The sequence below is a fragment of the Mixophyes fleayi genome, unplaced genomic scaffold, assembly GCF_038048845.1.
Source record: "Mixophyes fleayi isolate aMixFle1 unplaced genomic scaffold, aMixFle1.hap1 Scaffold_3598, whole genome shotgun sequence".
NCBI lineage: Eukaryota > Metazoa > Chordata > Amphibia > Anura > Limnodynastidae > Mixophyes > Mixophyes fleayi.
This window is the reverse complement of record NW_027447591.1, coordinates 17501-25000: the sequence shown is the minus strand read 5'-3', so window position 1 is coordinate 25000 and position 7500 is coordinate 17501. Positions and strand designations below refer to the sequence as shown.

The following is a 7500-nucleotide window of genomic DNA, read 5'->3' as shown; positions in this document are numbered from 1 at the left end:
CTCTTATACATCTAAAAAACAGCATTGAAGGAAGCCTGAACAAGAGAGAAAAAAAAAAAGCCTACAGCACCTGGTATTCCCAGGTGGTCTCCCATCCAAGTACTAACCAGGCCTGGCCCTGCTTAGCTTCCAAGATCAGACGAGATTAGGCTTGTTTAGAGATGTGTAGCTGTAGGTTTTCGTTTCCTATTGACCTACATCTCTTATTATCTCAAAACCAGCATTAAAGGAAGCCGGAACAAGAGAGAAAAAAAAAAGGCCTACAGCACCTGGTATTCCCAGGTGGTCTCCCATCCAAGTACTAACCAGGCACGTTGCTGCTTAGCTTCCAAGATCAGACGAGATTGGGTTTGTTCAGGGTGGTGTGGCTGTAGGTATTGTTTTCCTATTGACCTACATCTCTTATACATCTAGAAACCAGCATTGAAGGAAGCCGGAACAAGAGAGAAGAAAAAAAGGCCTACAGCACCTGGTATTCCCAGGTGGTCTCGCATCCAAGTACTAACCAGGCCCAGCCCTGCTTAGCTTCCAAGGTCAGATGAGATTGGGCTTGTTCAGGGTGGTGTGGCTGTAGGTATTGTTTTCCTATTGACCTACATCTCTTATACATCTAGAAACCAGCAATGAAGGAAACCGGAACTAGAGAGAAGAAAAAAAGGCCTACAGCACCTGGTATTCCCAGGTGGTCTCCCATCCAAGTACTAACCAGGCCTGGCTCTGCTTAGCTTCCAAGATCAGACGAGATTGGGCTTGTTCAGGGTGGTGTGGCTGTAGGTATTGGTTTCCTATTGACCTACATCTCTTATACATCTCAAAACCAGCATTGAAGGAGGCCGGAACAAGAGAGAAAAAAAAAAGCCTACAGCACCTGGTATTTCCAGGTGGTCTCCCATCCAAGTACTAACCAGGCCCAGCCCTGCTTAGCTTCCAAGATCAGACGAGATTGGGCTTGTTCAGGGTGGTGTGGCTGTAGGTATTGGTTTACTATTGACCTACATCTCTTATACATCTCAAAACCAGCATTGAAGGAAGTCGGAACAAGAGAGAAAAAAAAAAGGGCCTACTGCACCTGGTATCCCCAGGTGGTCTTGCATCCAAGTACTAACCAGTCCAGGCTCTGCTTAGCTTCCAATATCAGGCTTGTTCAGGGTGGTGTGGCTGTAGGTATTGGTTTCCTATTGACCTACATCTCTTATACATCTAAAAACCAGCATTGAAGGAAGCCGGAACAAGAGAGAAAAAAAAAAAGCCTACAGCACCTGGTATTCCCAGGTGGTCTCCCATCCAAGTACTAACCAGGCCTGGCCCTGCTTAGCTTCCAAGATCAAACGAGATTGGGCTTGTTTAGAGATGTGTAGCTGTAGGTTTGGGTTTCCTATTGACCTACATCTCTTATAATCTGAAAACCAGCATTGAAGGAAGCCGGAACAAGAGAGAAAAAAAAAAGGCCTACAGCACCTGGTATTCCCCGGTGGTCTCCCATCAAAGTACTAACCAGGCCTGTCCCTGCTTAGCTTCCAAGATCAGACGAGATTGGGCTTGTTCAGGGTGGTGTGGCTGTAGGTATTGTTTTTCTATTGACCTACATCTCTTATACATCTCAAAACCAGCATTGAAGGAGGCCGGAACAAGAGAGAAAAAAAAAGTACTAACCAGGCCCAGACCTGCTTAGCTTTCAAGATCAGACGAGATTGGGCTTGTTCAGGGTGGTGTGGCTGTAGGTATGGGTTTCCTATTGACCTACATCTCTTATACATCTCAAAACCAGCATTGAAGGAGGCCGGAACAAGAGAGAAAAAAAAAAGCCTACAGCATCTGGTATTTCCAGGTGGTCTCCCATCCAAGTACTAACCAGGCCTGTCCCTGCTTAGCTTTGAAGATCAGATGAGATTGGGCTTGTTCAGGGTGGTGTGGCTGTAGGTATTGTTTTTCCTATTGACCTACATCTCTTATACATCTAGAAACCAGCATTGAAGGAAGCCGGAACAAGAGAGAAGAAAAAAAGGCCTACAGCACCTGGTATTCCCAGGTGGTCTCCCATCCAAGTACTAACCAGGCCCGGCTCTGCTTAGCTTCCAAGATCAAATGAGATTGGGCTTGTTCAGAGATGTGTAGCTGTAGGTATTGGTTTTGTATTGACCTACATCTCTTATAATCTCAAAACCAGCATTGAAGGAAGCCGGAACAAGAGAGAAAAAAAAAGGCCTACAGCACCTGGTGTTCCCAGGTGGTCTCCCATCCAAGTACTAACCAGGCCTGGCCCTGCTTAGCTTCCAAGATCAGATGAGATTGGGCTTGTTCAGGGTGGTGTGGCTGTAGGTATTTTTTTCCGATTGACCTACATCTCTTATACATCTAGAAACCAGCATTGAAGGAAGCCGGAACAAGAGAGAAGAAAAAAAGGCTTACAGCACCTGGTATTCCCAGGTGGTCTCCCATCCAAGTACTAACCAGGCCCGGCTCTGCTTAGCTTCCAAGATCAGACAAGATTGGGCTTGTTCAGGGTGGTGTGGCTGTAGGTATTGTTTTCCTATTGACCTACATCTCTTATACATCTCAAAACCAGCATTGAAGGAGGCCGGAACAAGAGAGAAAAAAAAAAGCCTACAGCACCTGGTATTTCCAGGTGGTCTCCCATCCAAGTACTAACCAGGCCCAGCCCTGCTTAGCTTCCAAGATCAGACGAGATTGGGCTTGTTCAGGGTGGTGTGGCTGTAGTTATTGTTTTCCTATTGACCTACATCTCTTATACATCTAAAAACAAGCATTGAAGGAAGCCGGAACAAGAGAGAAAAAAAAAAGGCCTACAGCACCTGGTATTCCCAGGGGGTCTCCCATCCAAGTACTAACCAGGCCTGGCCCTGCTTAGCTTCCAAGATCAGACGAGATTGGGCTTATCCAGGGTGGTGTGGCTGTAGGTATTGGTTTCCTAATGACCTACATCACTTATACATTTTAAAACCAGCATTGAAGGAAGCAAGAACAAGAGAGAAAAAAAAAAGTACTAACCAGGCCCGGACCTGCTTAGCTTTCAAGATCAGACGAGATTGGGCTTGTTCAGGGTGGTGTGGCTGTATGTATTGGTTTCCTATTGACCTACATCTCTTATACATCTAAAAAACAGCATTGAAGGAAGCCGGAACAAGAGAGAAAAAAAAACCTACAGCACCTGGTATTCCCAGGTGGTCTCCCATCCAAGTACTAACCAGGCCTGGCCCTGCTTAGCTTCCAAGATCAGACGAGATTAGGCTTGTTTAGAGATGTGTAGCTGTAGGTTTTCGTTTCCTATTGACCTACATCTCTTATTATCTCAAAACCAGCATTAAAGGAAGCCGGAACAAGAGAGAAAAAAAAAAGGCCTACAGCACCTGGTATTCCCAGGTGGTCTCCCATCCAAGTACTAACCAGGCACGTTGCTGCTTAGCTTCCAAGATCAGACGAGATTGGGTTTGTTCAGGGTGGTGTGGCTGTAGGTATTGTTTTCCTATTGACCTACATCTCTTATACATCTAGAAACCAGCATTGAAGGAAGCCGGAACAAGAGAGAAGAAAAAAAGGCCTACAGCACCTGGTATTCCCAGGTGGTCTCGCATCCAAGTACTAACCAGGCCCAGCCCTGCTTAGCTTCCAAGATCAGATGAGATTGGGCTTGTTCAGGGTGGTGTGGCTGTAGGTATTGTTTTTCTATTGACCTACATCTCTTATACATCTAGAAACCAGCAATGAAGGAAGCCGGAACAAGAGAGAAGAAAAAAAGGCCTACAGCACCTGGTATTCCCAGGTGGTCTCCCATCCAAGTACTAACCAGGCCTGTCTCTGCTTAGCTTCCAAGATCAGACGAGATTGGGCTTGTTCAGGGTGGTGTGGCTGTAGGTATTGGTTTCCTATTGACCTACATCTCTTATACATCTCAAAACCAGCATTGAAGGAGGCCGGAACAAGAGAGAAAAAAAAAAGCCTACAGCACCTGGTATTTCCAGGTGGTCTCCCATCCAAGTACTAACCAGGCCCAGCCCTGCTTAGCTTCCAAGATCAGACGAGATTGGGCTTGTTCAGGGTGGTGTGGCTGTAGGTATTGGTTTACTATTGACCTACATCTCTTATACATCTCAAAACCAGCATTGAAGGAAGTCGGAACAAGAGAGAAAAAAAAAAGGGCCTACTGCACCTGGTATCCCCAGGTGGTCTTGCATCCAAGTACTAACCAGTCCAGGCTCTGCTTAGCTTCCAAGATCAGGCTTGTTCAGGGTGGTGTGGCTGTAGGTATTGGTTTCCTATTGACCTACATCTCTTATACATCTAAAAACCAGCATTGAAGGAAGCCGGAACAAGAGAGAAAAAAAAAAGCCTACAGCACCTGGTATTCCCAGGTGGTCTCCCATCCAAGTACTAACCAGGCCTGGCCCTGCTTAGCTTCCAAGATCAAACGAGATTGGGCTTGTTTAGAGATGTGTAGCTGTAGGTTTGGGTTTCCTATTGACCTACATCTCTTATAATCTCAAAACCAGCATTGAAGGAAGCCGGAACAAGAGAGAAAAAAAAAAGGCCTACAGCACCTGGTATTCCCGGTGGTCTCCCATCAAAGTACTAACCAGGCCTGTCCCTGCTTAGCTTCCAAGATCAGACGAGATTGGGCTTGTTCAGGGTGGTGTGGCTGTAGGTATTGTTTTTCTATTGACCTACATCTCTTATACATCTCAAAACCAGCATTGAAGGAGGCCGGAACAAGAGAGAAAAAAAAAGAACTAACCAGGCCCAGACCTGCTTAGCTTTCAAGATCAGACGAGATTGGGCTTGTTCAGGGTGGTGTGGCTGTAGGTATGGGTTTCCTATTGACCTACATCTCTTATACATCTCAAAACCAGCATTGAAGGAGGCCGGAACAAGAGAGAAAAAAAAAAGCCTACAGCATCTGGTATTTCCAGGTGGTCTCCCATCCAAGTACTAACCAGGCCTGGCCCTGCTTAGCTTCCAAGATCAGATGAGATTGGCTTGTTCAGGGTGGAGGGGCTGTAGGTATTGGTTTCCTATTGACCTACATCTCTTATACATCTCAAAACCAGCATTGAAGGAAGCCGGAACAAGAGAGAAAAAAAAAAAGCCTACAGCACCTAGTATTCCCCGGTGGTCTCCCATCAAAGTACTAATCAGGTACGGCGCTGCATAGCTTCCAAGATCAAACGAGATCAGGCTTGTTCAGGGTGGTGTGGCTGTAGGTATTGGTTTCCTATTGACCTACATCTCTTATACATCTAAAAACCAGCATTGAAGGAAGCCGGAACAAGAGAGAAAAAAAAAAAGCCTACAGCACCTGGTATTCCCAGGTGGTCTCCCATCCAAGTACTAACCAGGCCTGGCCCTGCTTAGCTTTCAAGATCAAACGAGATTGGGCTTGTTTAGAGATGTGTAGCTGTAGGTTTGTGTTTCCTATTGACCTACATCTCTTATAATCTGAAAACCAGCATTGAAGGAAGCCGGAACAAGAGAGAAAAAAAAAAGGCCTACAGCACCTGGTATTCCCCGGTGGTCTCCCATCAAAGTACTAACCAGGCCTGTCCCTGCTTAGCTTCCAAGATCAGACGAGATTGGGCTTGTTCAGGGTGGTGTGGCTGTAGGTATTGTTTTTCTATTGACCTACATCTCTTATACATCTCAAAACCAGCATTGAAGGAGGCCGGAACAAGAGAGAAAAAAAAAGAACTAACCAGGCCCAGACCTGCTTAGCTTTCAAGATCAGACGAGATTGGGCTTGTTCAGGGTGGTGTGGCTGTAGGTATGGGTTTCCTATTGACCTACATCTCTTATACATCTCAAAACCAGCATTGAAGGAGGCCGGAACAAGAGAGAAAAAAAAAAGCCTACAGCATCTGGTATTTCCAGGTGGTCTCCCATCCAAGTACTAACCAGGCCTGGCCCTGCTTAGCTTCCAAGATCAGATGAGATTGGCTTGTTCAGGGTGGAGGGGCTGTAGGTATTGGTTTCCTATTGACCTACATCTCTTATACATCTCAAAACCAGCATTGAAGGAAGCCGGAACAAGAGAGAAAAAAAAAAAGCCTACAGCACCTAGTATTCCCCGGTGGTCTCCCATCAAAGTACTAATCAGGTACGGCGCTGCATAGCTTCCAAGATCAAACGAGATTGGGCTTGTTCAGAGATGTGTGGCTGTAGGTATTGGTTACCTATTGACCTACATCTCTTATAATCTCAAAACCAGCATTGAAGGAAGCCAGAACAAGAGAGAAAAAAAAAAGGCCTACAGCACCTGGTATTCCCAGGGGGTCTCCCATCCAAGTACTAACCAGGCCTGGCCCTGCTTAGCTTCCAAGATCAGACGAGATTGGGCTTATCCAGGGTGGTGTGGCTGTAGGTATTGGTTTCCTAATGACCTACATCACTTATACATTTTAAAACCAGCATTGAAGGAAGCAAGAACAAGAGAGAAAAAAAAAAGTACTAACCAGGCCCGGACCTGCTTAGCTTTCAAGATCAGACGAGATTGGGCTTGTTCAGGGTGGTGTGGCTGTATGTATTGGTTTCCTATTGACCTACATCTCTTATACATCTAAAAAACAGCATTGAAGGAAGCCGGAACAAGAGAGAAAAAAAAAAAGCCTACAGCACCTGGTATTCCCAGGTGGTCTCCCATCCAAGTACTAACCAGGCCTGGCCCTGCTTAGCTTCCAAGATCAGACGAGATTAGGCTTGTTTAGAGATGTGTAGCTGTAGGTTTTCGTTTCCTATTGACCTACATCTCTTATTATCTCAAAACCAGCATTAAAGGAAGCCGGAACAAGAGAGAAAAAAAAAAGGCCTACAGCACCTGGTATTCCCAGGTGGTCTCCCATCCAAGTACTAACCAGGCACGTTGCTGCTTAGCTTCCAAGATCAGACGAGATTGGGTTTGTTCAGGGTGGTGTGGCTGTAGGTATTGTTTTCCTATTGACCTACATCTCTTATACATCTAGAAACCAGCATTGAAGGAAGCCGGAACAAGAGAGAAGAAAAAAAGGCCTACAGCACCTGGTATTCCCAGGTGGTCTCGCATCCAAGTACTAACCAGGCCCAGCCCTGCTTAGCTTCCAAGATCAGATGAGATTGGGCTTGTTCAGGGTGGTGTGGCTGTAGGTATTGTTTTCCTATTGACCTACATCTCTTATACATCTAGAAACCAGCAATGAAGGAAGCCGGAACAAGAGAGAAGAAAAAAAGGCCTACAACACCTGGTATTCCCAGGTGGTCTCCCATCCAAGTACTAACCAGGCCTGGCTCTGCTTAGCTTCCAAGATCAGACGAGATTGGGCTTGTTCAGGGTGGTGTGGCTGTAGGTATTGGTTTCCTATTGACCTACATCTCTTATACATCTCAAAACCAGCATTGAAGGAGGCCGTAACAAGAGAGAAAAAAAAAAGCCTACAGCACCTGGTATTTCCAGGTGGTCTCCCATCCAAGTACTAACCAGGCCCAGCCCTGCTTAGCTTCCAAGATCAGACGAGATTG

General features: G+C 45.9%; 10 non-coding genes and 21 pseudogenes across 10 annotated transcripts in view; all 31 read right to left on the bottom strand.

Moving 5' to 3' along the window:
- Positions 1-58: 58 nt before the first annotated feature.
- LOC142132506 (5S ribosomal RNA) lies at positions 59-177 on the bottom strand (annotated as a pseudogene).
- Positions 178-257: 80 nt separating this feature from the next.
- Positions 258-376, bottom strand: LOC142132483 (5S ribosomal RNA; annotated as a pseudogene).
- An 81-nt stretch (positions 377-457) lies between these two features.
- On the bottom strand, positions 458-576 carry LOC142132553 (5S ribosomal RNA). Its single transcript, XR_012686565.1, has one exon. It is a non-coding gene; the product is annotated as a 5S ribosomal RNA (ribosomal RNA).
- An 81-nt stretch (positions 577-657) lies between these two features.
- LOC142132575 (5S ribosomal RNA) lies at positions 658-776 on the bottom strand (annotated as a pseudogene).
- Positions 777-856: 80 nt separating this feature from the next.
- Positions 857-975, bottom strand: LOC142132534 (5S ribosomal RNA). Its single transcript, XR_012686548.1, has one exon. It is a non-coding gene; the product is annotated as a 5S ribosomal RNA (ribosomal RNA).
- Positions 976-1247: 272 nt separating this feature from the next.
- On the bottom strand, positions 1248-1366 carry LOC142132499 (5S ribosomal RNA; annotated as a pseudogene).
- Positions 1367-1446: 80 nt separating this feature from the next.
- Positions 1447-1565, bottom strand: LOC142132456 (5S ribosomal RNA; annotated as a pseudogene).
- A 238-nt stretch (positions 1566-1803) lies between these two features.
- Positions 1804-1922, bottom strand: LOC142132515 (5S ribosomal RNA; annotated as a pseudogene).
- An 82-nt stretch (positions 1923-2004) lies between these two features.
- On the bottom strand, positions 2005-2123 carry LOC142132458 (5S ribosomal RNA; annotated as a pseudogene).
- Positions 2124-2202: 79 nt separating this feature from the next.
- LOC142132538 (5S ribosomal RNA) lies at positions 2203-2321 on the bottom strand. The gene has a single exon (XR_012686551.1). It is a non-coding gene; the product is annotated as a 5S ribosomal RNA (ribosomal RNA).
- Positions 2322-2402: 81 nt separating this feature from the next.
- On the bottom strand, positions 2403-2521 carry LOC142132474 (5S ribosomal RNA; annotated as a pseudogene).
- Positions 2522-2601: 80 nt separating this feature from the next.
- Positions 2602-2720, bottom strand: LOC142132561 (5S ribosomal RNA). Its single transcript, XR_012686572.1, has one exon. It is a non-coding gene; the product is annotated as a 5S ribosomal RNA (ribosomal RNA).
- An 81-nt stretch (positions 2721-2801) lies between these two features.
- LOC142132547 (5S ribosomal RNA) lies at positions 2802-2920 on the bottom strand. The gene has a single exon (XR_012686559.1). It is a non-coding gene; the product is annotated as a 5S ribosomal RNA (ribosomal RNA).
- A 237-nt stretch (positions 2921-3157) lies between these two features.
- Positions 3158-3276, bottom strand: LOC142132492 (5S ribosomal RNA; annotated as a pseudogene).
- An 80-nt stretch (positions 3277-3356) lies between these two features.
- LOC142132482 (5S ribosomal RNA) lies at positions 3357-3475 on the bottom strand (annotated as a pseudogene).
- Positions 3476-3556: 81 nt separating this feature from the next.
- Positions 3557-3675, bottom strand: LOC142132542 (5S ribosomal RNA). The gene has a single exon (XR_012686555.1). It is a non-coding gene; the product is annotated as a 5S ribosomal RNA (ribosomal RNA).
- An 81-nt stretch (positions 3676-3756) lies between these two features.
- Positions 3757-3875, bottom strand: LOC142132460 (5S ribosomal RNA; annotated as a pseudogene).
- An 80-nt stretch (positions 3876-3955) lies between these two features.
- Positions 3956-4074, bottom strand: LOC142132533 (5S ribosomal RNA). The gene has a single exon (XR_012686547.1). It is a non-coding gene; the product is annotated as a 5S ribosomal RNA (ribosomal RNA).
- A 271-nt stretch (positions 4075-4345) lies between these two features.
- Positions 4346-4464, bottom strand: LOC142132498 (5S ribosomal RNA; annotated as a pseudogene).
- An 80-nt stretch (positions 4465-4544) lies between these two features.
- LOC142132487 (5S ribosomal RNA) lies at positions 4545-4662 on the bottom strand (annotated as a pseudogene).
- A 238-nt stretch (positions 4663-4900) lies between these two features.
- Positions 4901-5018, bottom strand: LOC142132525 (5S ribosomal RNA; annotated as a pseudogene).
- Positions 5019-5099: 81 nt separating this feature from the next.
- Positions 5100-5218, bottom strand: LOC142132531 (5S ribosomal RNA; annotated as a pseudogene).
- Positions 5219-5299: 81 nt separating this feature from the next.
- On the bottom strand, positions 5300-5418 carry LOC142132508 (5S ribosomal RNA; annotated as a pseudogene).
- Positions 5419-5498: 80 nt separating this feature from the next.
- LOC142132454 (5S ribosomal RNA) lies at positions 5499-5617 on the bottom strand (annotated as a pseudogene).
- A 238-nt stretch (positions 5618-5855) lies between these two features.
- Positions 5856-5973, bottom strand: LOC142132523 (5S ribosomal RNA; annotated as a pseudogene).
- Positions 5974-6253: 280 nt separating this feature from the next.
- LOC142132545 (5S ribosomal RNA) lies at positions 6254-6372 on the bottom strand. Its single transcript, XR_012686558.1, has one exon. It is a non-coding gene; the product is annotated as a 5S ribosomal RNA (ribosomal RNA).
- A 240-nt stretch (positions 6373-6612) lies between these two features.
- LOC142132504 (5S ribosomal RNA) lies at positions 6613-6731 on the bottom strand (annotated as a pseudogene).
- Positions 6732-6811: 80 nt separating this feature from the next.
- Positions 6812-6930, bottom strand: LOC142132481 (5S ribosomal RNA; annotated as a pseudogene).
- An 81-nt stretch (positions 6931-7011) lies between these two features.
- LOC142132541 (5S ribosomal RNA) lies at positions 7012-7130 on the bottom strand. The gene has a single exon (XR_012686554.1). It is a non-coding gene; the product is annotated as a 5S ribosomal RNA (ribosomal RNA).
- Positions 7131-7211: 81 nt separating this feature from the next.
- On the bottom strand, positions 7212-7330 carry LOC142132469 (5S ribosomal RNA; annotated as a pseudogene).
- An 80-nt stretch (positions 7331-7410) lies between these two features.
- LOC142132532 (5S ribosomal RNA) overlaps positions 7411-7500 on the bottom strand; it is a 119-nt gene continuing 29 nt past the window's right edge. The window contains exon 1 of the ribosomal RNA XR_012686546.1: positions 7411-7500. This exon is cut by the window's right edge and continues 29 nt beyond it. This is a non-coding gene — a ribosomal RNA (5S ribosomal RNA).